The sequence below is a fragment of the Aythya marila genome (assembly GCF_965140915.1).
Source record: "Aythya marila genome assembly, chromosome: 1".
Classification (NCBI taxonomy): domain Eukaryota; kingdom Metazoa; phylum Chordata; class Aves; order Anseriformes; family Anatidae; genus Aythya; species Aythya marila.
The window spans coordinates 71689008-71716363 of record NC_139042.1 but is presented as its reverse complement, the minus strand read 5'-3'; the positions used below and the strand labels follow the sequence as shown (position 1 = coordinate 71716363).

The 27356-nt window shown below is 42.6% G+C and overlaps 1 protein-coding gene across 1 annotated transcript in view; it reads left to right on the top strand.

Moving 5' to 3' along the window:
• The first annotated feature begins 17055 nt into the window (after positions 1–17055).
• Positions 17056–27356, top strand: part of P2RY8 (P2Y receptor family member 8) — a 34076-nt gene continuing 23775 nt past the window's right edge. Inside the window, exons 1-3 of the mRNA XM_082782614.1 lie at positions 17056–17110; positions 18864–18927; positions 20649–20735. The gene's annotated coding sequence lies outside the window, so the exon portion shown is untranslated. The remainder of the gene's footprint in view (positions 17111–18863; positions 18928–20648; positions 20736–27356) is intronic.

Sequence of the window (27356 nt, the reverse complement as noted above, 5' to 3'; positions counted from 1 at the left end):
GTACTTGTGGAAGGTATCACTACCACCATAAACCACTCACAGTAACAAGATGTGCTTGCATGGCTCCACCTGGTGGGTAGCTACTCATCACTGGAACTTCCAAATCCTATACACGATGGCAACTCCTGGAAAAGATTTTTATATTTTGTCTACGCTGGGGCTTGCTGTTCATCTCAGGCACACCTACACGATAGCTCCATGGTCTGGCACAAGCAGAGCTGACTCCCCAAGCTGTGGATGCCCCATCCCTGCAAGTGTTCAAGGCCAGGCTGGATGTGGCTTTGAGCAACCTGGTCTGGTGGGAGGTGTCCCTGCCCATGGCAGGGGACTGGAATTAGATGACATTTAAGGTCTGTTCCAACCCAAACCATCCTGTGATCCTATGAAGATAGATAATGATTCTACGAAGTTCTATGATTCTTAGAAGATAAAAAAGGAATGGGTTTGTGGGGCTGAGAGAGCATAAACCCAACTAGTGCTCCAATGAGCAATATAAACAAACCCCCTTTTTTTTTTTTTTTTTTTTTTTTTTTTTTTTTTTTTATGGATGGTTCATATTAGTAGTCTTTTACATCCATACAGTCAAGTACAGCCAAGCTAGTGTAGCAACAGCCTTTCTCTGAGTGAGAGGGATGCACAAAGGAAAGGGAGGATATGGTTAGGTAGTTGAACAGACTTTCTCACAGGGCTTGTGCAGAGGGACAATGATTTCAGTGGTATTATCTCCCAGCTTCCACAAATTTGATAGTCCAAACTACTTCTTAAAATGGGATTTTATGTTTGATAAATGTTCATCTTCTATTTGTCTTTTCCTGTTGATCTGGAAACATTCAGCTAGTGACTTACATCTCCATGTTGCAGATACAACATCCTTCAGAAAAGGATTCACCTACATCTTGCATCAGCAGCACAGCTCCTCCCATATTCATGCACCTGTCTGGGGTTCCTGCACTTCATCAAATGTTAGATAGCTGACAATGCTGGATTAGTCTTTTCCCTAAGTATCTTTTTTGGATAAACAGAACTGGTTTAGGTTCAACTCCAGGTCACCTAGGAACCTTTTTTAAATTGGAATAATTAGTTCCTTTTAATTACAATTTCAACATTCTACTTCCTTTTTTTTTTTCTTTTTTCCTCTTAAGAAAAAGTTTCTCATCCTCACAGTTGCAGAGAAAAAAGTTAAGTCCTAGTGAATGACAAAGTACAGAAAGTACTTAAGAAATAAACTTATTTTTGAAACAATCTCTTAGTGTTTGTCCCATTTAGGATTTCTAGATGCTTGGGACTGACAGTAGTAAATTCAACTAATTAAGGGATAAAAATACAATGTTTCTTTTTGGCTCTGTGTTACTCTATTGATGCTGTATTTCTGCCACATTTAATTTGAAAGATTCACATGTATAGCTAAGAATATCCCACACTTATCTGCTAGAGAATCAGCTGCTGCAATTACCACTAACTTGTGCTCATGTTTTCAGCCGTTCTAACCTGTACACCCACAGAAATGAAATAGTTATCTCTCTTTAGGAGAAATGAAAAAAAAAAGGGGGGGGGAGGGAAGGCACATCTTTTTACTCTTCTGTTATCAGGTTTCATCTCAGCTTTGTTCTGAAATAATTTAGTTTCATATCACAAGTACACCAAGGACAGTTTTGGGAAGTTGCATGCAGAATATTAAACTTTACTGCTTAAGAAAGGCAGTAATGAGTTTTACCAATTAAAATACCAGTAAGTTAAACACATCTTTCTACAGTAAGTCACAGAAGATAGGATTCAGCTCACGTAAACTGAACCATCTAAAATGTAGATATCCAGACTAATCTTCTTAACTGGGTACTTATAGAAAAAGATTCCGTTTTATTCCAGTACAGCTATATAAGAGATGGGATGAGCTGTGTTCCTTGCCATGCTTTGTAACATATTGCTTCAGTAACACAATTCTAGCCTACAATGTTGGGCAACTTTTACAAAGCTAATGTGATTCATATCCACAAAGCTGTTATAGCAGCCGTTGATTATCACTTGAGCTTTAAACTCAGACTTTTCTGGGGTAGCTGAAGATGAAAAGGAAATTCTATTTTAGCTAAAAATACAAGGGTGAAGGTAGCCGTGAGCCGTAGATGTGACTAAGAGAAATTGTTCATTGCTGATCTGACTGCTTTGTAGAAGTAGCCAAGCCTCAGTCAAGCCAAGTAACTGCTGCAGGGAGGAGGAGGCTGAGGGAAGAGCTTTGGGTGGCAATGCTCCCGTGCAGCTGTAGCTCAGTGCTGGCCTCTGTTCAGGATTTGGTCAAGAAGTGCCCAAGTCCCTATACGCAGTAAAAGCTCCTTCCTTTCTGTTGTCTCTGGCAGTCAAAGCGAAGGCCAGACAGGTCCTTAAGGATCTCTTGTGCTTCCCGAGTCACAGCCTCAGCTAACCCTAACAGCATGCTTCCGTTCTGCATCGGTTCCACGGGGAGGTGCACGCACTGCAGCCTTTAGAAAAGACATTTCACAGGAAAAAATTCTCCACTGCACCTAGCCAGAGCCTGGGAAAGGGGAAGAAGCTGGGCGGATGGGGGTTAAGGAGAAAGATTTTGAAATAAGCAAATTTGATTTTCCTGAAGCTGACCTGGCAAAAGTTACAACAACAGAGAAGCTCTCATAGCTATTGGAATAGAGGCCGGGTCGGCAATCCCTCCCGCTGCTTCCCTTCCCTTCTCTGGGATAGCAATTGTCTTGTTTTGGCAGGCGCAGAAGGATGTTTTTGATGCCAGCTGTAGCTGTTGGGAAAAGACAGCACAGCTGATCTCGAAAGTGGGGTAGCCAGGGGCGTTTGCAGATAAGGAGAATCCTGCTGCATGTGGAAGTAGGGTTTGGGGGTTTCAGGCTCCCAAAAGTTCATGCCTGCATACGTGGGAGGAAGGTGCTGTAAATCAAGGCTTCTATACGTGTGATGAAGAAAATCAGCCTTCAATAGAATTCAATTTAAATGCATTCACTGTAGCCCAAAGAGATGAAATTACTGATGTACTCGTCGTAATTTTTGTCCTGTTTTCTCAAATTCTTTCTCTTTATAAGTTTTGGTATTCCCTAATGGTTCCTTGCTAGGGAACACAAACTAACTGTGTCATAAAATTGCTGATTTAGAAAACACATTTCATTTTTTCCCATTGTTACAAAAAACAATACGTGAGGCTGAAACCTACAGGAAGCATCTCTTATCATTTCCAGCCACAGACTCATTAAATACTCAGTGTCTCACATTTGCGGCTATGTTTCTCGAACCAGAAATTACAAACAAGTCATTGCACTTTAATAAACAGTGAGGTTGCCCCTCATCTATCTATGTGGGAGTCAATATGGAAGGTGAATAATAACCCCCATATCTGAGGTGAACCAGGGTAGGAAGACTGGTAGAAATCAGTTCATGCTGTGGGAGCTGGGCAAGTACAAAATATTTTGATCTTGTGGAGGCTTATGGGTGCTCAGCTGCTTGGACATACACCTACAACCCAGTTGCCACTGGAGTTCAAAGTCCTTAAATTTCCCACCAAATCCTTAAGATTAAAGATACTTCAACATCAGCTGGGGGAAAAGAAATTAAGCACAGAGAAAAGTTTCCTTCAAGTTCTAGCAGGGGTATTTTATTTTCACAAAGCTATAGGGTTGGACTAAATAGGAAACAACTCTCAAAAATGAATGTGTGTTTTGTTTTGGTTTAATCTGCTCTTTTTTCATTTGCCTGCTAGATGATTCTTAGGCATTTCTTCAGTGCTTAATCACTCAGTAAAGACCATGAAAAATGCTGCTGCAGATGCTTTTGGACTGAATTTTTACTGACCGCCAGCCAGATAGGCTTGTTGTTTCTCTGCCACTGGTTTCGGTTTCTTTAAAGGAATCTAAGTCATGTAGGAGAAGTAGCAGCTCAGAGAGGTCCAGCAGTGTGGCCATCTCAACTGAGATAGTTATTTGTATTCTCAGCATCTTCATCGGTGCCACACAAATATACTGGGGCATCCCCCCAGAGGTCTTCAGATTCATATTCACACACCTGTATTTTACATCAGTGATTGCTCCCACACCTGCTGCCAGTGAAATAGCTGGGAGCCTGCTCAGTGACCTGCTCCATTGACCTCAGCATAGGGCGAATAAGTTCAAGCTTGCATTTGGCTGCTGTTCTCAGGCCTGTAATATTTGTGGGTAACAGCATGCAGCCTGTGGGAGAATTGCAGTGGCCCTCAAGTGCTTGAGAACATCTTAATTTTTCACTTCAGGAGCTTCACGTTATTGTAGAAGTCACCAGGAGGCACTGTTACCTCTGCCCTCACAAGGCCGCTCCTCTGGCTGGAGGTGCACTTCACACCTCGCTAACTTTGCAATCGCAGAAGGTGTGGTAGGTGTAAAAACAGATCTCCTGGGGTGTGGGGTGGGTCCTTTTGGGGGACGGAGAAAAAAGGGAAATTCCACATTACTCATGGGGAGGAAGGGAAGGACATTCATCACTTTTGCTCAGGGAAGGTGTGCTTCTGCCCCTCAGTTCCTCCCACCCCTCCCCTCCTCTTGCTGCAGTGGGGTGGTGAGCAGCAGGCAAGTCACCCCCACCTTCGGGCTGGCAACAGGAGGCAGCTGGGCAGAGCCATCCTGAAAACAGCAGCTGAATGTTAGCCTGGGTGGTCTAAAGAGCAGAGATGGTCGTTAGCAGGTTGTCCACATTTGGTCTTGAGAATGACAGCTCCAGCACAAAGCAAGGGAGGCACTGCAAAAATATCCTAGTAGCAACCAAGTGCTTCCCCAGCAGGACCTCAGAGCTAGCTGGTGCTGCCCTCTTCCCCCTCCACCACTTTTGCAGGTTGCAAAGCCACGTGCTCTTTGGTTGCAGGTGTGACAGAGAGGAGAAATGCATGCTGCAGTGCTGGCCAGAGGTGCTCTGATAAAGAGTACTGAGACCTCCTTCCTGCATAAGCAAGCAGGTTTTTACCCCCTTTTAGGAAAACATGCCTTACCCCAAAAAGCATAATTTTAAATCCCACTAAATTTAAGCAATTTAAACTTTGTGACCAGAATCCTGCTGGTAAGAACCTGACTGAGAAGATGGAATTGGGAGAAGAGAGAGGAATAACTGAGTGGGGATAAAAACATATATTAATGTAAAAATTTATTTAATGGAGCAGGTATTCCAAGTATCTAAGAGAATACCTTATGTACCTTATGCATTATGTTCATATTGGTATTACAACTGGGAACACTTAAGAAAATAACAAAAAGAAATGAACAAACAAAAAGATTTATGTATGAAATGAAAAGGTTTCAGGTAACATGCTTCTTAAAATTATATAATTAAGCTTAAAATTATGATTCATGTTATCCGTTAATGTTATAAATATTAATTATGTTAAAATTAAGCTTAAAATTATTCAGGTAGTATGTCAGATAACTTGCTGCTTAAAAGCATACATTTTATTATTATTAATTTACTTATTTGTTTAATAAAACAGGTTTATTCTTCACCCATTCAGCCTTCTTTCTTAAAAAAAGACCTTCTTACCTAAAGGAGCAATTTCAGGAGAGGTCACCAACCCCATCCATGGCAGCAGCATTACCTTGCAGGCCAGGGAGCACATGCTGGGCACTGCACCTTCCCACCAGCCCCATCTACCAGTGGGCCTTCATAGCAGCCCCCTGCCTTGGACTCCTCTGTGAAACTCTCCCTTCACCTGAACAGCACGACCCTACCTTTTTATCTTGTCTGCTGCCTTCACAACATAACCAGTTCTTAAGCACCTCTCTCAGTCACCCTGTGGCTGCTGTCTTCTGCGGAAACCAGCCGTGCTCCATTTTAGGCCGCAGGCAGCAGCCTCCAGCACTGGTGACAGCTGGGGCTTGTCACCAAATGCTGTGAGCCTGTGAGATGTTTAGCACAGCTCTGCTGAGATACGTCTTCAAATTTTGGCTTCCACTAATGGAAATGTATCTCACTTTTCAGTGCACAAGTGGCAAGCAGCAACTGGCTTAGAGGTATTACCCCAAACTCTGTCTTCCTCGAGAAACGCTTCTTGCCCTAGAGACACTACAGTGACTCACGGGTCTTTTTGTGCTCTCTCCCCCCAACTATCAGTGGCATCACAACTATTCAAAAACTTCTGACTGAAAACTTCTTACTTCCCCCCTCATTTGGCGAAACCAAGCAGAGCTCTCGTGCTTTCAAAATGGGTTTCTGTAAGATTTTTATGGTGTGCTATATTCATGATATAGTGATAAAAGTAATCCAGTTAGCCTATAGGGCCAAAATGAAGAGTTTATTTGGGGTTATCTAGGCTTTCGCTGGCATCAAACAGTCTCTGCTGTGGCTTTGATCCCATTTTTATTATTGTGTTGCAAAGAGTTTCAACAAAAGGCACAAATGAAGATCTGCAGATGCATTCCTGAGACATGCAATGGAAATGAAGATATGCCAGGAACTTCCTGAGAGAATTGCAGAACTGAAAATACACTTAATCTGGAATAGATACACATTGCAGTTTTATTTGGGACCTGAGAAGACTGCTATTTTAGAGCTCAGATTGCACAAACCACAGAAAAATGTATGCCGTGCTTTGCCAGAACATTATTGTAACTTCTTCAGGAGACAATTTTCACCACTAAAAACAGCTCAGTGTGGACAGCAAAAAAAAAAGCTGACCTGATGGGGAATCAGAATGTTATATCATAGGAATGGCTCTGACTTCGAGAAGAGATGTACTTCAGTGCAGGGGCCCTGCACCCTGCTCTGTACCACACTGCTTGGGCTTAAAGAAATTCTTCTGAAGCTTCTTTCCTGTTTGCACCATTAAAGGAAATGACAGAAGACAATACAATAAGCATTCAGTCATGCAGCAAAGGAATATCTGGACTAAGATCAATGTGCATTGTTGCCTGGGTCAAGGGTAAGTACAGATGAGTTGACATAGTCCTCACTTAAAAAAACTGAATGGCAAGAAGGCCCACAGATTAGCTTTAAACTGTCTACGTATGTTCGGTTTCCTCTTTGCGATTAGTATTTGCATTGTTGGTACATTTGGCGTTAGCATGTTATGTGTACATTGTCTAATAGTGTTGTGGCTTTTGTCAGCTGTTTATGGGCATGGCCTGTCACATATTTTGGCTCCTATGTCTGAAAAACATGGCAAACCTTGGCACAGCCAAAAAGTAGCCTGGTGCTCTGGACCTCCAGGTGCCAGCATGGCTACCCACAGCTCAGCCTCGCTCTATCCCCACTGATGAGGCAAGCTGGCCCTGCAGGCTGTGGCAGCATCCATGGGAGCCCAAGGCTGCTCCCATAGAAGCCCAAGGCTTGCCATGGCTGGAGCACCTGATCCAGCGGGCTTTCATGTGGGGCCGCTGCTCCTCTGTAAACACACAGCTGAGAGGACACCTGGCCCACTGAGCACCCGGCACGGCTCTCCTCCCCCAGCTGCCTGGCACTCTTATAAAGGCCTCCCAAGCTGTCCTGCTTCCTTCCTTGCCTCTTTCCCCTCCCCACGGTGCTCGCTGCAAGACCGGACATGCTGCACGGGTGTCCAACAGCAGCTCTGGCCCCAGGGAGAGCCCATGCATGAGCGGGACAAGTCCCCCCCCCCCCAAGAACCTTCACTGCTCTGCACAGGAGGGTTTTGCAAGCTCATCTCTGCAAACAAAAACAACATGGACTTAAGGAATAAAATCATGGCCATGTGTAAGGGAAATTAATTATTGAGTACCCCCCGGAGCTGCAACAAAATGATCCTAGCCTTCACAGAACCAGGAACAGCATTTCACCCTCACTGTTTTCATTTGGTGATCTTGCAGGAATAATCACAAGACTAGGAGTGCTGACCAACGCTTGTGTTGTAGAACTAGGATACTGATTTCTGATTTGGGCTGCGATACCGAGCCCTTTGGAAACGCACAGCACCAAACCTCATTTGATCTCTCACTCAACTTCCTTTCTGTGAGAAAGAATGCCAAATCTTTCTGTATCTTGGTGAAAGGATTTCTTAGCAAATGTGCGGCTGGAAATATCAAAAGCTTTTCTGGCTGTAACTGCCATACAATTAATAATTAACAAGCAGCAAAATCATTTGCTATATTTTCCCCCTTTTATTTTTCTTAAAAAGAAAGAAAACAACAGTTTTCTGTTGAGGCGGTGGTGACACCTTTAAGCAACGGTGCATGATAAATTAAGAAACTGGGTGGAGAGCTTCCTTCCTGGTATCCGTTTGTAATCAGTGAGAAGTAAGAGACAAGCAGGGTATCTTACATAACATCTGAAATACAGACTTTTTACACTGAAGGAAGCGGGTCTCTCACCTCCAAAGCTTAGCTCTGGGCCTAATCCTGAATCTTCTTAAATGCTTGGGTGACTCCCCCCTGCCTCGGCATGTGGGATCACTGGCTGTGGACAGCTGATAACTCAGGTTTTGATTTCTCTTCTTACTCAGTAGGCAGGCTTCCTTCTTGCACACCAATCACACCTGGTGTTGAGGACTGAAATAAACACATCTTTGGGTGTGTTTTGGAAGCAGCCAAGACTTGAAAGCATCTGCTCACCCAGACACAGGGGAATGTATTTTCCCGGCAACCATGTGATACAAAATGTAGTTAGAAAGAAGCAGAAAACTAAAGGAGTCCTACCTCTCTGTAAAAGCCAGCTACAACCTCATGTTTCAGCAAATGGTGATCCGGAAATGGTGGGTCCTCCAAAACATCTACTTGACAGATTCCAATTTGTCACATCCTACACCACAAGGACAAAACCAAAAACCAACCAACCAACCAAAGAAAAACAAAAACAAACAAACAAACAAACAAAAAAAAAAAACAACTTCCCAAACAGGACACAACTGAAACGTGTCTTTGTTAAAAAAAAAAAAAAAAAAGGCATTAAAACCCTATTAGTTTTAACCACAGTCATAGAGTCATAGAATCATAGCATCATTAGGGTTGGAAAAGACCTCCAAGATCATCTGGTCTAACCATCCCCAACCACCAATGTCACCCACTAAACCATGTCCCTAACCACCACATCCATCCTTGCCTTAAACACCCCCAGAAACAGTGACACCACCACCTCCCTGGGCAACCCATTCCAGTGCCTGACCACTCTTTCTGAGAAGTGTCACCTAATTTCCAACCTAAACCTCCTCTGGTGCAACTTGAAGCCATTCTCTCTAGTCCTATCACTAATTATCTGCAAGAAGACGGTGACCCCCAGTTCACCACAACTTCCTTTCAGGTAGTAGTAGAGAGCAATAAGTCAAATATGTTGATTCCAGAAGACACGTGTATGAACCTTTTCAGGAGCTGGCCATTTTCTTGCCTGTTTTGTTCAAGAGGTAGAGTTTGAGGCCACAAGGAATTGAGAAGATGGGCAGCTTGAGGAAAGACCTTCCCATTTGCTCTTCCTTCATATATCCAGCAGCTTGGTTAACTGGGAAGCAAGCAGGCAGGAAGCATTGGTTTCCTGCCAGCCTGCCCACCAGTCAGTCAACTGTCTGGGTTGGTTGAGGTGTGGCAGGAAACAAGCATTGCTTGCGGCTAGGGAAACCAAGCTCCCTTAATGACCACCACAGATTTTCTGGAACCTTTATGTGTCTAGTAACACAGATTTTGACTAAAGCTTTTCTACTATTGACCTCAGTTGATCAGTCCCCGTGTGTCTCCCCACAACTGAGTCCCAGTAACATACCCATCTGGGAAAACTTTGGCTGAAGTGGCCCTATTGGCAGCTCCTGGGAACTGCGGGGCAAAGGACCAAGACAAAGTCCAGTTCTAGGGCACCATTCAATTGCCTCAACTGCAAGAGTGTAGAGGGACCACCAGACCACTGCTTTCTGCAGAACCATAGATATTTGTGTCTTGATATGACTCACTCTTTGAGAGGGCTTCAGAGAAATGAGTAAGTGGTTGTGTAATCAGAGAGCATCCCATCCACCTAATCTAGGGGGCCCAGCTCAAACTGATGCATGGAGAATGGCAACCAGTTAGTACATTTTCCTCCAACCCAAATCAGCTGAGCTCCTGATGACTCCACTTGCCTCTGCCTGGGAGAGAGCTGCCCTTGCAAAGTAGTGGACTGAGGTTTGGATCTTGCCACCTCCCAGCCCTCCTTCCCCAGAAATAACACTTGAGGTGTTCAGTCCTGAGTCCAGTCCTTAAGCTGCAATTCAAATATGTCTTTAACAAAGAAAAATGACAAACAGAACTGGATTTTATATGACTGGTGGGAAAACACATCCAATCATTGAATACAAAGGAAGAAATTCTGATTCCTTTTCTTTTTTTCTGTCTTTTTGTTGTTGTTGCTGTTCCTGTTTAGTGTGTTCCGTGGCTGCTTTACACTGCCAGGAAAAAGTAAGAGAGACACATATGGAGATGATACCCTGAAATAGCAATAATAGCAAGAGGAAGTCACTTTTAAAGTTTTACTGAGTGTCAGGTTTATCAAACTGAAATCTGCCTAGTAGGGGTTAGTCAGGCCAGCAATTAGTCAGCAACATATAATTTTCTAAATGATTCCAAATGCAGTTATTAGTTTTCTTGAAGCTGAGTCAACTCAGGCTAAGGCTGTAGCCAGTTTGTGCTGTGCAGGTGGTTTTATTCACAGCCAGCTTATGTACTGATACACTTCTCTGCAGTCTGCAATAGAGGCAACTGTGCTGGTCATGCTGGAGCAAGAAAAACCTTTCACAAAGATAAATTTTTCCCAGAGTTCATGTTACATTCTTACAGCAGAGACTCTGGTGTTTCCAGCTCTGCACTGTGATTTGGTTTTATCAGATGCTCTTCTAAACAAGTCAGAGCGTTTTCCATGGCAAGGGGAGGGAAACAAGGGGCAGAAAACATGGGCCAAAAACATAGTCTCCGAGATGTCAGAGGAAACCTTGTCCAAGATTTCGTGTGCTGTCTCTGTTGTAGGTGGCTGTGTCATTGTGAGGTTTCTGCATATCAGGGCCATGGATTCAGCATGCATCAGATGCATGCTGTGAGGTCATTAGCAGAGCAGGGAAAAGCTTAAATCTTAAGACTGCAAAAAACATTGATTTGTTGAAAAGGTAGTCAAAACTTTAAAATCCTCATTATACTGGGGTCAGGGATAAACATTTAAAGATTTTTCAATGAATAAAGAGGTGCAAATTTTATTTTGAGACGATGAAAACTTTATCTTCAGTCCAAACACATCTTTATGTTTAAGAATTGTTTTTTCTAAGTAGTCAGTGGTACAGGGATCCTGTAAGATGGCAGCCACAGGACTGGAAGCAGAAGTCTGGTGCTTCGCAAGAGGAGCTTCAAGAAACTGAAGCACCTTGTGCTACTCAGTCCAGACATTGCTTCCTTCCCAGGAACAGTTACCAGTCACCAGGCTGCAGATTCATTTTGCACAGATGATAGTTTAATATATTGTACAACACAGAGCAGGAAAGATGACTTCTGCATCTGAACTTATGCTTTGATGCATGCCACAGTACTTCTGATGAGACTGGGTCCTTAGCCTTGTTTTTCTGTCATTCCTGATTTGGAAGCTATGGCCCATGTGTGTTCCTGCCAAAGAGATTTTTTCTCCTTTCCCCTACTCTCCTGCCCTACCCTCCTCCTTGCACACCATAGAATGTTCACTCCCCTCTGCCATCTATCATCACTCTCCCTCTCTCTCTCCTCCAGCTTTTCTCACGTTTCTTCCTGCAATAAGGTCTCACTCATCTCTTCCCACTCTCCTTCCACACAGCACAGGAAAACCTAAAAGAAAAATACAAGTAGGAGTCTCATTTGGAGAATGCCTCCAGTTTTGCATAGAAACCAAGGGACAAGTGTGAGTGTGCTTGGAGGAGAAGAGGTTGAGTGCCTCAAAGTCTTGAGACAGTTCAGTTCTGGGATGTAGCCAGGACATTCACCTCAATGTAAAAAGCAAGATATATTTCTGGATGAGATGAAGGAGGTGTAGTTGGAGAGATCATGGCTTCAAACTGCATTGCAGTCCAGTAGCTGAAAATCTCCCCTAAGAAATGCAACACCATTTTCAAGCAAAGCAAAGACCTATACCATACACTACTACTATTGTTACTGAATTAGGCAGTACTCATTTTCTATGACAAACATTTCCTATGCTGAAACAAAAATGTCAGATTGAAAGCACTGAAATGAATCACTTTGGGTTTGAGTTTTTTTCCCTTCATTTTCTATTGGGCAGAATTGCATGAACGTGCAGTTTGGAGAATGAATAACCAACAGCTGAAACAGTTTGACACTATGAAAGCCTTGCAGTTGTACAAGGAAACAGGTCATATCTCCTTGTGCAAGGCAAAAGTGTTAGGTGGGTTTTATCTCCTGTCACACACCTGATCACATACATAGCACATTGGGATGCTGAATCTAGGTTTAGAAGAAATGGGCCAAGATTGTTTGCTTATTTCCTGGAGAGTTAGGATAATTGTCTTCTATCTGGAGAGCTCCATAGATTGTGGCATGATAGCACTGAAATGGATAGTTGAGGTCTGGAGTCTCACTGGATGTGTAAGGGCATCATACCACAGCCATCTCAATGGCAAGGGCAAAAAAGAGATTTGCCACCTGGAAGATGAGGGCTGGAATAATGTATTCTGTTCTTGTCACTGCTGGCATCACAGCTTGGTTCCAAGCTCTGCTGGGTGGGCATTAGGGTGTGTGGAGATACCAGGATGGCTATGGGGAGGGCCTCTCCTCCTTCTCTTGACTGGTCACCCACCTTCCCTCCATCCCTGTGAAGAGATTACCTTGCTATGGGACATTTTGTGGCCTGTCAGTCTTGCCTGCCTAGAATGCAAAAAAGTATTTAAGTCTTGGAGACTTGCCCAGACCTCCTAGTGCTGGACGACAAAGCAGAAGTCTCACAGAATAATCTTCTGCTTTCTTTCCCTTCTGCTATGATACAGAAAGGGCATCAGCAGTCTCTCTTTCCTCCCCTCTGTTCTGCTTGTCCCCTTCCCACGGTTCTGGGACTTGTTCTGTCAACTTCTCTTGCTCCTGCCACCTCCCCTCACTTCCCTCTCTGCTCCTCCTTTCTGTACAGATTCACCTTCCCACCTCCTCACTCTCAGCACACAAGACTTCTTCCTAATGGTTGCCCATCTATCAGCACTCTGTTCACAGTCCCACATTGCGCAGACCTCCACGCACACATACCACCTGCACAACCTCTCTCTGCCTCCTAACTCACCTATAGCCAAGATGAGGAACCCTTTAGGAAGAGTGCAATGACAGCTTGCCTCTCCTACTTTTATTGTATCACAGCTAGCATCATGCCGCGTGCTCCAATGGCCAGGCCTTCCTCTGTTCATGCTGACTGCCAGGCCGGGTCTGTCAGCACGTTGGCATGTCCCAAAGCAGGTACAGAATTAGCCTGTAACTGCACATTTGCTCCTCTGGGAATAACCACATTTAGCCTTAGTGCAGCTCCCCAAGACCATTTATTTTTTCTCTGCTTTTGTGCAAGTTGTCAGTATGTCTTGAGGCCAGAGAGCCCTCAGTGCCTTGTGTAACTCCTCGCTCCACTTCATATAGGCACCAGGAGCCAGGGGCACATTCAGGTCACCCTCAAGGCTGGCACAGATTCACACTAGAGGAAGATCTTTGCAGTGGCTCTATAATTAGGAGCTTTCTAACATCACTTAAGAAAAAAAAAAAAAAAAAATCTTTAATTACCAGAGTACTCCTAAATGACTTGCAGTAGCAAAATCACAACCCATTCTCCCAGGAGAACGTAGTTAAAGTGCAGATTCATACCAACAGAGGAAGGAACACAAATATTCATAAACTGCTTGAGATGGCTCCAGGGAAGACTCAGAAGATGAACTCTTGACCCTACTGAGCTCAGTAAGAAACTGACTATGGGTTTGCAAAGGGCCATAACTTCACCCAGAGGAAACCAACCAACCTATAAAAATCCACAGCATCACTCATAATCATTCTGAAAGACATGATCAGTTTTCAGGGTAATGCTTTCTTAGCACTTAATTGCTTTCTCAGGAAATCTGAAAGTGGACAAATGGATCCCATCATATGGATTATCCTGAAACAACAGTTATAAGAATAATACCCATTATATCATGTAATACTACAGTACCACCAAATTTTGTATTTTTTATCAAAAGTAAGTGCTGATTTTTTTTTTTTTTTTTTTCAGAAAGTTCATTTAGGGGGTGAAGCTTCTTTAACACAGGTAGTGAATTAAAGTTATAAAATCTGAAATATTTGTAGATTTAGGGATCAAAAAGTGGCAATGGAGATCTATTTCTAAACTGCCATGTTTGAGCTGAAAGAAGACTTATTAAAAAATAACAGCCTATGAAACAAACCAAATTTCATTAGCTTTTAGGATGTCTGATTCAATATTTTTGCATGCTTTGAAGTTATGAGACTGAAACTCCTTCCTGTTTACCTGTAGGCCCATGGTGAGAAGCAAGTCTGGCAGCTGACACAGACTGACAGTTGATTCAGTTTTTGTATGTGAAAGTGAGAGGAGTCAAGGCAAGAAGAACTTGAGTCTCTGTCCTGTAACTGTGTTTTATACAAAACTCAAGGATGCTTCTGCATGTGAAGCAATATAATAAATAGCCCTAGCTTGAGGAATCACCTGAATGTTTTGTCCCTTTTAATTACTTTTTTTTTTTTTTTTTTTTTCCAAAAAAGAAACCAAACACTCATTTACAATGAAAACCATGAGTATCCCTGTTAGTTCTGAGTGTGAAAGGATTAACATCTAGGGCAGATCACAATCCTTGGTGCCTTGCCAGAGCATGCACCGTGAGTCAGTGTTACTGGACATAATGTCTCTGAATTTATTTGTTTAGTTTTATAAAATGTTGAATTCATTAACAAATATACAAATGTGTATATATATAGCAAAAGGAATTCTTGCTGGCTGTTAAAACTCTCAGAGAATGAGCCTTATAAATGTCTGTTTCTCTCCATTGCCTATATTCAAGGTGCCTTGAACGACTAGCTCTAGTGCAGACATCCAGAGTGCAAGCATCCAGGGCCAGGTGAGACAATCCTAGCCCTGCCTCAGATAACCCAAACACAGGTCTCTCCACAAGCTCAGAGGCTTTTCAGGCTGAAGTACCAGCCTCTGCTGCTTTCTGTGGGAGGGAGGAAGCACCCACGGTGGTTGCCTGTCTGGAGGAACCTAAACCCTGTCTAATGTGAGTGCAGCACTGCTCTCAGCACCAGGCACAGGAGCTGTGAGCAACGCTGGGGAAAGTGTTCTCAGCCACAGTCACCCACAGTACTGGTGGGGAGAGTGGAAGATGCTGAAGTCTGAACATTTTCTGGGTCCCTGCTCCCACGTTTGGGGATAATTCCCTAAGCACACAGCTGGGATGTATACCTTTTCCAGTCTTTTTGCTGAAGCCCAACTACTCTGCAAAGAGGAATCCAAGATCCGAGTGACAGTATCTTGCAAGTATTAATAATCTAAGTAGAAACACATTTAATGAAAACCATCATCCAGCAAGAGCTGGACAATGCTGAGCACTGATCCTTGTTACTGAAGTCTTTGATAGATGTAGTTCATACAGTGCATCTCCCATGGAAAATTCCCAAAGCAGCACAGTCTCACTGACACTTCAAATCTTGTTTTGTGTGTTCAGCCTTGCTGAGAAGCTTGGACTAGACCCACTTCTGTAGATTCTGTGAACTTTTGACACGTTTTAGGCAGGGAACTCTTTGTCCTTGGAGCAGCACCCAAACCTGAGCCTCATCCTCAGCAACCTGTCTTCCCTCCTTGTTTCCCCTCCTTTCCTAGTGTCCCAAAGGAGTTGTAAGCATCCCATTCAGGAGGGGGAGAGAGACTTGTCCCTCCCCTACACCTCCTACTCCATGAAAAGATGCAGTTTGCAGGTTCAGGCATTGTTTTGTGGGCTGCACAAAACACAGATTTAGTTTGTGTCAAAGACAAGCCAAAATCCAAACCAACCTAGCTGGGCTCTGTAGCTATGAAAACATCATACAAAAGGGCATGCTGGGGACATTTCTATTCTCTCTTCCTCTACCAACATCCCAAGTGCAGGAGTGACATTTCCCTCCCCCCATAAGGTTTTTAAAATAAAACACACACGTGCCTAGGCGAGAAGACTTCAGAGCTGTGTAAGTCACATACACGTGTGCATGTCCAGGACTTGTTTTCGAAATTGTAAGAAAAGGAGAAGGGTACAAAACCCAGGTCTGTGTTCAGCGTTGCCATCCAGACTTTGAAATGTTTTCTTTCTCAGACTGCTGCTTTTGGGTGGGAGGAATTCATTCTGGGGTGCTGATCACCCCTATGCCTGCATGCAGAGAACCCCAATGCCAGCACGGGTTCAGCATGGAAGTGCCAGTTCCCCAAAGGCAGCTGTGCACCTGGTGGGACTGACCTTCACAACTTCCAGGCCAATGGTTTCGTGGGATTGTCAGGCTCAGAAATGCCTCAGTTGAGTGAGTACATCCAGCAAAGGAACAGTCTTTTAGGGGCAGAAGGTTTTTATGTGCATGGGACCTAACTCCTGATGTTCCAGCATTCCCAGTTTTCACCTAAAGACTCTATGTGCAAAGAAGTATTTCAGACCACATACACACCAAATGCCTGTCCAGACTATAATGGATGCTGCTTTCTAAATAACTTTTTTTTTCTTGCTCTGCTGGGAGACACATCCCAAGTCATGTTGAGAATACTGCTCTAAGCATCTTCTAAAACTGAGAATTAGCTGTTCAAGCCATTACTTAGTCATTTCTATGTTTCGTCACATAAGCTTCACACAACAGTAAAACGTACTTTGTCACAGTTATGCAGAAGATGCTGCAAATTCTCTCTTCCATGGAGGGGATCAGAGTCATCTTCTCTGGCCACCTGCATGTTCTCAGTGTGAAACAGAAATTGTGTGTAAAGTATGGCATTAGTTACCAAACTGCAGTGGAAGGATAAGATGACTTTTTTTCTATTGTACTTGAAAAAGTGAAGACATTAGTGAGGAAGGAGTTAATCGTTGCAAAATACACGGTCATTTCCTGAGCCCTGTGGTTGGATGAATGCAAACTTTCAACTATTTCTAATTCTTCTCTGTCATTTAAGAGGCTTTCAAGGTGCACTGTACATCCCAGATCAGGTAAGGACTGCAGCTTTTCACTTCTTGATTGTTGTTTTTTTTCTTCAAAATTGCTTTTTAGTGGAGTCAGTCTCAGCCAGGACTGATTTGCTCACCCTCCTATTATTTACATCTGAAGGGAGAACAAAGTTCATTGAATCCAAGAACTGCATGTGTGTCTTTGTCCCAGATGACTGTGGGCATTAGAAATAAAGTAAGAAATATATGGGATAGTAACAGAGCAGCAATAACAAAGAAGGTATGTTACTACTAGTCAGAGGTCAGAATAATCACAGCAAATACTGCATTAGAAGAGAAAGAAGACTCTTACCGCCAGTTTAAGGAGTTCGCTTTGCAAATCATGATCAAAATAAGGATTCTCAGGTGTACAGTTTGCTTTAGTACAGAGGGCAGTGATAATCGTAGTATGTCTTCAAAGGTCTTTTTAAAAGGAGGAAGAGAGAGCTGCTACATGCTGTAAGAAAAACAAAACCAGATAATTTTGGACCAGTTTTATTCATAAAACTGGACCTGATACTTATCTTCAGCTACTGCAGAGTCATGTACTATAGTCATCCTGAGACTGTTCCTGAGGTTTGCAGCAACTGAACATATGCACAGAAGTGAGGGTGGAAGCATATCATAAAAAGATATAATTTCATCAGGGTCTTTTGATGCATAAAAACTGAGCTCAGACAGAGCGGCACCAGAAGGAAGTCTCACAGCAGAGTGCACTCTTGCATACTGCATTTGTTGTCTCTTAATAGACAGGGAGAGAGAATATTTGTGTGAACGTTTTTTTTTTTTTCTTTTTAATAGTTCAGACACAAACATAAAATAGCCCTCCGCATGGCAGTTATTGTAATAACGGGCTGTCACCAAGTCACCCTGCAGAAAGTGAGCTTGTACATGCTATGAGGATCCCTGGGTAAAGTCATATACTGGAGATTCATTTTTTTGGCATTTGATTTTTTTTTTTTTTTTCTTTAATTCTTTTTGCTTGTAATCAGTTTTAATGTTTGGAGATTAGCTCTGCAATTGTGCCTTGTGTTTGGTATAAATGGTTTCTGGATGTTATGCATAGTAGTAGGGAAAATCCAGTTAAGGTTTTCAAGGCATTTGTTTTATTCGGAAATATAAGTCCCATCAATTTTTGGACTTCATTCCTAAATCACTGGCACCCTACTTGTGAGATGGTAGTGCTTGGACTTCTGTAATGAAATTCACCCTTCAAATACCCTATGGAGCAGAGATTTGTCACTGAACCCAAATCCAGCTGACACCAGACTTGTGCCCAAGGTTTCTCAGCTCCCTAGTGCAGGTGATCTGATCAAGAGCCCCGGCTCTTCCATTATGAACACAGCCAGGGAGCATGTCAGCATGCTGCTGGGGAAGAGGCTACAGCATGGGGAGAAACGTGCATCAACCTTAGTCTGATCAGTTTGATGCTAAGCATTTTACTGTTCCTTAGAGTTGTGTTTGACCTTAGCTGGTAAATACTTGTCATCTATGCTGAAGTGCGTTGCTATTAATGCTGCGGCTTGCTAGATGAAAGCTGGCTGAGGTATGTCTACCCATCCTGCAGTTGCATTTCCCACTTATTGCCCAGGCATAGCTCAAGTGAAAGTGCATATCAGCTTTGTGGGGGAAGAACAAACTGAACCCAGGACTTCCCTATCACCAGCAGCAGTTTACCCACTGCTTCTGCCTGCAGTTTTCAGCATCCCTTCAGGCATGTTTATTGAAAATGTTTTTTTCACCTTCTGTCTTTCAGGGTGGATTTGGTTTCATCCCTGATGCATCTGCCCGGGCAGACAAATTGGCTCTCTCTGATGACTGTAAGTGTAGAAAATAGGGTGTTGGCTTAGGTGGTTTAAAATCTTTGTTCTCAGCATTCTCTCCAGCTTCAGCATCTTTGTTTGGTGTGGAAAAAGGCTGTACTCCTCTGCTCTCTGTCAGAAGGAGGCATACCTTGTATGTAGCAGCATATCAGGATGGAAAAGAAACAAAACCTAGAAAACCCATTCATTGTATGGTAAGTGTGGTCTCTCCCGGCTGCCTTCTAGCTGAGTGGCTAGAGGGGAGAAACCAGCATCCCACAACCCAGCCTTAAGAAGTTACTGTGTGGTGGGCTCCCTCTGTCCTGCTTGAAAGCACAGAGACACCAGGACTGTTTCTCAGTGCATTTAAGTGATGTAGTGGTGATTTGCATGCCTACTGCAGCCTAATAATTCCACTACATATTTGCATAGTTTCCACCTTGAAAGCTGTTTTGAAGCAGAAGTCCAGAATGCCTCACCATTGACAACAACTGTTTGCAAAGACTCCGAATGGGCAGAAGGACCTTTTTGACACCTGACATATTTTTCTGATGCCAATCTTATGTTTTTCATAGTGTACATGATGAGATTTAAAACTGAGTTCTCTGAAAAATGATTTTATAGAAATAAGAGGGCCTTGATTTGTGCCTCAAAAATTTATGGAAAAAATGAGCTCATGTTATAAGTAAATGTTATTGGGACTCTGCTTTGGCCTTTTTTTTTCTCTTACTGCCAGCATCTCGCATTCTGATTGGAACTAGACAGTCAAGTTGGTGTTCCTCTTGGGTTTACTAACTATACACAGGAGACCTGAGAGGAACTTCTCACCCGACCATTAGGGTTATTTTTTTTTAAATAAGTTTAAAATGGGTACTATTTTTTTTCTTGTCTACATTATGGTGTTAATCAAAGAGAAATATCCCACAGGGTTAATTTTCTTCATCCTTGGAATCTGGTGTTGTCAATTTGATCTGGTCTCTTCTCACACAATTTTCCTAAGAAACCTTCAATCCTTACTGAAAGTTTCCATTGGCAGTTTTCTTTTTCAGTGATGCAGAATATTTAACTAAAAAGAAAGTGAGAGAGATATCCTGTGCACTCTTAATGTAACAATATATATATGTGTATATATATTTAATGGATATTAACCATTATTGATATCCTAAAAGAGAGATTCTGCATTTTTGCTCACGGACTGGGGAAAACCCAAGCATTCTCCAAGCTGGTGCAATGCATCTATGAGCTTGTTCATCAAAAGCAGTATGTTTTTGTCATGCTTTTACACTACTGCATGAGGAATTTCTATTCAACAGCTGGTAAATTGAAAAAAAATTTATGCTCAGGCCCTTGGTCTCCCAATTCCTCATTAGGTCTTGAAATAATAAGAGATACTATGCACTGGTATTGTCATGATGAAGCAGCTAGGGTTACTTACTACCTGCACCTTATTCATGCTGCTCCTGATTCAATAAGAAAAGAAAATATAAAGTCACCAAAAATATGTGCTCTTTTATCTTCTTTTCTTCTTCAGATGTGGATATTGTACATCTTTAGCAATCTAGCACAGGTATGTTTCGCAGCTAGTGAACTGCATTTTAAAACAAAGAAAGGCACCATTATCAGTACTTGTCACTGTTCAGCATCTTTAGATGTGCTCTTTGTAAATATATATATATATATATATATATATTTTAGAAGCAGCTGACTCTTAAAAGATTTTTCTTTGGTCCTTTCTGCAGCTCTTTCTCCAAGAGGAAATCTGATCTGCTACAGCACGGAAACTTCAGTGGTGACCATGGCTAGACAAATTCCTTAGAGAGCTGCCTGTAAGTCTGATCAACATTTGAGATGAAGCGTGTTGCATTTTCTTTGGCAGGATGTTACATGCTGAGTTTAGATATGTGAGGCAATTTCTGAGGCAATAAGGGAATATTCAGGAACACAAGTCTCTGCTGTTAGGTTAATAAGCAAGAAGAAAGGAATCCTCTTGTAAAGACTGTTTTTTTGTTTGTTTGTTTGTTTTGTTTGTTGTTGTTGTTGTTGTTGTTGTTTGTTTTTGGTGGTGGTGGTGGTGGTAGGTTTATTTGTTTGTTTGTTTAACCACAAGTTTGAAAAGATATAGATGTCGAGATTGTCTAAATTGTGCTCAGCTGAAGTTCTGTTATACCAGGATTGAAGGCACACTGAGTAGACTCCATTTCTGTGCTACAGTGGTTCAGCAGCTGAAGGCCTGGAGAAGCCTTTCGTGCTTTTATTATTTCTCCTTGTGACAGTCAGTCAGTGTGGAAGCAACGGGAAATCCTCCTGGAGTGAGGGGGGAGGGCGAGATAGGAAACTGTGGACAAGCAAGAACAGAAGTGCTGTGGGGGGGTGGGGGGTGGCGAATAATAATTAAAAAAAAAAGAAAAATAGGAGGAGAACTGGCAGTCCAGTCCATGTAGAGGAGAACAGAGAGACATTTCTGGACGGCAGCTAATGGAGAGGAAGATGGACTTTGGGTTGCATGTTACAGATGATGTAAGTGGGTTGTAGAGGACAGCAAAACGTGATCCTGCCAGCTCATTTCCTCAAAGACTCTAGAGAAAAACCTGAAATATCCGTGCCTCTGTAACCTAAAAATAAAACTTCAAGGCAAAGCACGTTTGCGTACACCCTCTAGTGGTCTAGCCAGAAAAGGCGTTTATTACGGTTATTAATTCTGCCCTGCGTCCATGTGCTGAGACCAGTCCTACTCTGGTCCTCAGCTGATCTGACACATCTATAACAACAACTGTTCCCTGAAACAGGATGGCTACATCCAAACTCATTTTCAGGAATGGTCTTTCGTCTATGATAACTCCTAAGTTGCACAAGTTGCTTGAGAGAGCATTAGCTGGTGTGAATCAAAGCTGTGCCAGCATTGTAACCACAGAAGGAAGTGAATTTCACGGCCTGAACCCAGGCTCTGACAGTGTTTAATTTACTAATATTGACTTAGCCTTAGTGCTGTAAAAGCTCCGTTATGTATGTGGAAGATGGTACAGCCTTCAATCATCTAAGTGTAGATACTACAGAAGAATTTTTTGACAGACAAAAAAAAAATCAACCATCTGCTCATTCAGAGGGATACTATTGCCTGAAAAAGCCCTGATATACTCGATGCTGGAGGGTACATGCTGACTGAGAGGGAGAGCTACAGGAGAAGATGGAGTAATCTTGTGATTTTGGTGCTTGAACTATGTCTTGGGAGATCAGATTCTGCCTGAGAGTCTTTTGTGGTGCTGAGAAATGAGCATCTCCATAAGAAATAGGTGCAGAAAAATGTCTGAAATGTATCTGAGGTGGAACTTCAGAGCTTCAGCTCCAGCTGGGGACAATTCTCAGACAGCCACTGACTATAATCCCCTAAGAGCTGCTTCTCCTAACATAAAGTAGCAGTACTTAAGGTACTTAAAGACAAGTATAAAGCAGATATCTATTTGCAATTATGGAGCAATTGGGTTTTGACAGGACTGAGAGAGTTGACCTCATGCCAGTAAAGAGCATGCTTAAGGTACATCAGTAAGATTGGATTTCCTTAAAAATACAAGTGCTTTCTTTTCAAGCACGTGTAACTCCTCTTCTAGAGCACTCCCCTAGGAGAAAGATCACGCACATTCGGTGCTCTCTTTGGAAAATATTCAAAGTCTTAACCACTTCCTTCCTTGAAAGTATGCTAACTACCACACTCAGGTCTGATTTGCACCCAACTTGTTGAAGCTGCAACTTTGATGGAAGATGAAGCAATGGTCATTGGACAAAAGAGGAGCAGATACCTGAAATACAGATTATCTAGAAGGCAAAATATTTGTTCTCTAATCTTGTCTTCAGAGACACTATTTCACTTTCAGTAGTCATTGGATAACCCCAAAGGCCAATCTAAAGTGTAAAGATCAGGCTATGTCTGCTCCCTTACGGATGACTGCCCCTGTGTTTAGGCTAGGCTAGGCTAGGGAATCTTTTGCTGTTGTGCATGTTGTGCATTTTTTCCTAAGCTACCATGTCAATAATTTATTTATTGCATATCTTTGATATGAAACACGGGTAGTACCCAGCCATTTCGTGGTTAAAAAAATCTCTTGATCAGATAATAATTTCCATGGTCAGACTTGGGAGGCTCTATTTCCTGACTATAACCACTAGTCTGTCATTTAGAAAGGGAAGGGATGTGTTTTTCTTCTATCAATCATCTTAAAAGATTATAGCAAATCATATTTAGTCCTCAGAAAGAAAAGGAAACAGGGAACGTTTATAAAAGGAGACTTTACAAGCCAACCAAAGGCTTTAGGTGTCCCGGTAGTCGTCCTGAAGAAGAGAGAGAGAGTTCTGGGAAACTCACTAAGATTTTTTTTTCCAAGTTTTTACATTTCCAAGAGTCATCCATAGTCTACCCTAGATGAGTGCTAATTTCATGTTGTTCCTCATTGTTTTGCTGACTATTTCAGATCTCATTTTTAGACACCTAACTCTTCATTGGTGCCTTAATCTTTGCGATTCTCATCTCATAGATCATGATTTTTTTTTTCAAATCTGGTTTCAAAGGGTTAAGCTTTCAGAAAGGGCCACCAGTTCCAAGTTCCTCATTTTTAAACATGAATTCATAGACACCTGGGTCTTTCTTGCAGAAGTATTGAGCACTTATAGATCTAGATGTAGTCAACAGAAACATGGCTTTGAAACAATACATTTTTATGTAACATCAGGTGCTCTGAGAACACAGGTAGTCAGATCTTAGGCAACCTAGGTTGCCTCATGATCTCCATTGCCTACTTTCCTGTTTGCAATATGGTTAAATAATTTTCCAATTAGAGAAAGGCTTCAAAGAAGAAATTTGCAGGTCTTCTTGGAGCACTTTGCTTCAACATTGCATGCCACAGAAATGCTGACAAGTAAATTATTTGCTTGTCATTCAACAAGGGGTTGAACAGTGCACTGTCCATAGGATATAGTGTCATTCTTCAAACAATGAGGAGAACAAAGTCAAAGGCAGAATACCCCAGCTTTCTGGTGGGGTATTCTGCCTTTGGAGAATTGCTGTGAGGGCACTGGTTCCAACACAAATCTGTTGTAAATGGGCAGGTTTAAACTTGCCTGTTTTCCATCCACCTGACTTGTAAAGTTTCTTGGCAGCTGGGCTGATTGGTTCTCTTCAGTTTATCAACTTCCAGCTTTTCACTAACAGGATCACTAAGCTACAAAGCACCCAGGGGAATCTGCCAATGAAATTCTGACTCCCAGGTTCTTCAGCCGTTTATTTGCTGTTAGAGCAATAACCTGCTTAAGCTATATGATCATTATGAGTATTTTGACAAGAAAGGGAAAGAAAAGACATTTTCATAAGGGACAACGTCCCATGTCCTCAATCTCAGGTCACTGCAAAGATGACAACCTTGATTATTCAGTACTTAAATAATCAGTGTGATGATCAGTGCTGTTATGGTCATTAGAAATACATTGTTAGTCAAAAAATTTGAAGCTTTTTCATGAGTGCAGCTAGCACAAGTTGGTTGCTATGTATGAGATAGCATTAAATAAGAGCAAGATCAAGCCCTTCAGTTGAACTAAACTCTGCTTTACACACTGCATACAATGTCTCTTTATGAACCTAAATCATGACCTAAATCTTTACATACTTATCAAACAACATTTCTGGAACCTTCTCTTTCATAAGATCTGCCTTCTCAGTCACAAGTTTCTCCTGCAGGTTATAAAGATATTGTTAACGCCTTTAAGAGGAAGAAGAATGAAGTTTCCTTTTAAGTGTCTGTTTTTAATGATCTCAGCAACTCTCTGCTGTATCGATACATTACCTTAAAATATGGTCTCCGTGGATAAAATAGCCTCACAAAATCATCACTGAGACATTTCAGGTTCAGTCTATGTTAAAAGTTTGAGATTTTAAATAGTTTTAATGTCTGAAAGTTTTTTCCAGCTTTTTTAATCAATTTTTTTTCCATCAACAATATGTCTTAGATAAGCCAACAGGACAATGTGCAGTTTTACATGTTATAGAAGCACAGAATCATAGACTGGCTTGGGTTGGAAGGGACCTCAGACACCATATAGTTCCAACCCCCCTGCTATGGGCAGGGATGTCACTCACTAGATCAGGTGGCCCAGGGCCTCATCTAACCTGGTCTTGAACACCTCCAGGGATGGGGCATCCACAGCTTCTCTGGGCAACCTGTTCCAGTGCCTCACCACCATCTGACTGAAGAATTTCCTTCTAACCTCTAATATAAATCTCCCATCTTTTAGTTAAAAGTTTAGTTAAAAGTCCCCCTTATCCTATCATTATCTGATTGAGCAAAGAGTTGCTCTCCTTTTTTTTTTTTTATAATTCCCCTTTAAGTACTGAAAGGTTGCAGTGAGGTCACCCCAGAGCCTTTGCCTCTGTAGGTTGAACAGCCCCAGCTCTCTCAGCCTTTCTTCATAGGAGAGGTGCTCCGACCCCTCTGATCATCTTTGTGGTCCCCTTCTGGATCTGTTCTAACAGTCCCACATCCGTCTTGTGCTGGGGGCCCCAGATCTGGATGCAGAATTCCAAGTGGGGCCTCACAAGGTCAGAGCAGAGGGGCACAATCACCTCCCTCACTCTGCTGGCCGTTCCTTTTAGTGCAGCCCAGGATGCAGTTGGCCTTCTGAGCTGCAAGTGTGCACTGGCAGATCCTGTCAAGCTTTTCATCCACCAGAACCCCCAAGTCCTTCTCTGCAGGGCTGCTCTCAATGTGTTCTTCTCCCAGTCTGTGCTCATGTCCAGGATTGCCCTGATGCAGGTACAGCACCTTGCACTTTGACTTGTTGAACCTCATGAGGTTCACATGGGCCCAAATCTTAAGCTTCTCCATGTCCCTTTGGATGGCATAACTTCCTTCTGTTGTATCAACTGTACCCCTCAGCTTGGTATCATCTGCAAACTTGCTGAGGGTGCACTTGATCCTACTGTCTATATAATTGGTAAAGATATTAAACACTACTGGTCCCAGGACAGACCGCTGAGGAACACCACTTGTCACCAGCCTCCACTTGGACACAGGGCCATTGACCACCACTCTCTGGGTGTGCTCTGGGTGTGACCTTCAAGCCAATATCCATTCCAATTGAATGGATAATTCAATTATCCATTGAATGGTCCACCCATCAAATCCATCTCTCTCCAATTTGGAGAAAAGGATGTCATGTGGGACTGTATCAGAGGCCTTGCAGAAGTCCAGGTAGATGACATTGGTCAGTCTTCCGATGTCAAGTGTTGCAGTCACTCCATCATAGAAGGCCACCAGATTGGTTGGGCACATTTTGCCCTTGGTGAAGCCATTCTGGCTGTCTCAGATCATCTCTTTGTCTTGCATGTGCATTGACATTGCTTCCAGGAGGATCTTTTCCATGATCTTCCCAAGCACAGAAGTGAGGCTCACCAGTCTGTTGTTCCCCAGGTCCTCCTTTCTACCCTTTTTAAAAATGGGAATGATGTTTCCCTTTTTCCAGTCACCAGGGACTTTGTCTGACTGCCAGGACTTTTCAAATATGATGGAGAGAGGCTTGGCAACTTCATCAGAAAATTCCTTCAGGACATTGGGCCCCATAGACTTGTACTTGTTTAGTTTCATCAGCTGGACTTGAACCTTCTCTTTGCTTACAGTGAGTGGGACATATAGCAGGCTGATATGTTTGTTTGACTCACTTATCTGTTCCCACCAATGTCTGTGGGCCCTCTTGCATGACTACATGTACCCCTGCATGAGAAAAGGAAGAGATCAGAGAGTCATAGATCATAACTGATCTGGATATCAATAGCGTAGATGGTTGATTTACCCAGACATTGAGAATGTATACACTGAGTACTGAGTGGGGTGGATCCTCTGCACATCCAATTTTTTTCTGCTGCAGTACTGCAAAAAAAAAACAAAAAAACAAAAAAACAAACAAACAAAAAAACACTTTGCAGTGTCTCACAGCAGCGCTTGGGTATCCCTTTGTTGTAGGAGAAATGTCATGAGGTGGAAAGAGTATTGCTGTGTCAGGAGAGAGAGGAGAGCATGCTGGAGGAGAGCAGAGAAAAAAATGGACTACAGAAATATTGGCTCCTTCGTTTGTGCCTGTGCTTTTGGTTGCTCTAACTTGGCTCTGGGACTAATAAAATCACAAATATAGGAGGAAAAACAGGCTGGTAGAAACATTTTTACTGTGTTCTAAAGTACACTGGAACACCTGGGGATTTGACTTCCTTGTGTTTGAAGTCAAAAAGGTAGCGTTGCAGCTTCTTGCCATTGCCACCAATTTCACAGTTCAGATTAACCTGCTAGTCTGCAGGAACTGCAAACACTCCTCTGCCATGACATGCAGGAAGCCTATACAATTGCAGAAACCAGTCAAAAGAACCACTTTTTGTGGAAATGTAAATGTCTGAATAATAGACTTTCATCCAATCG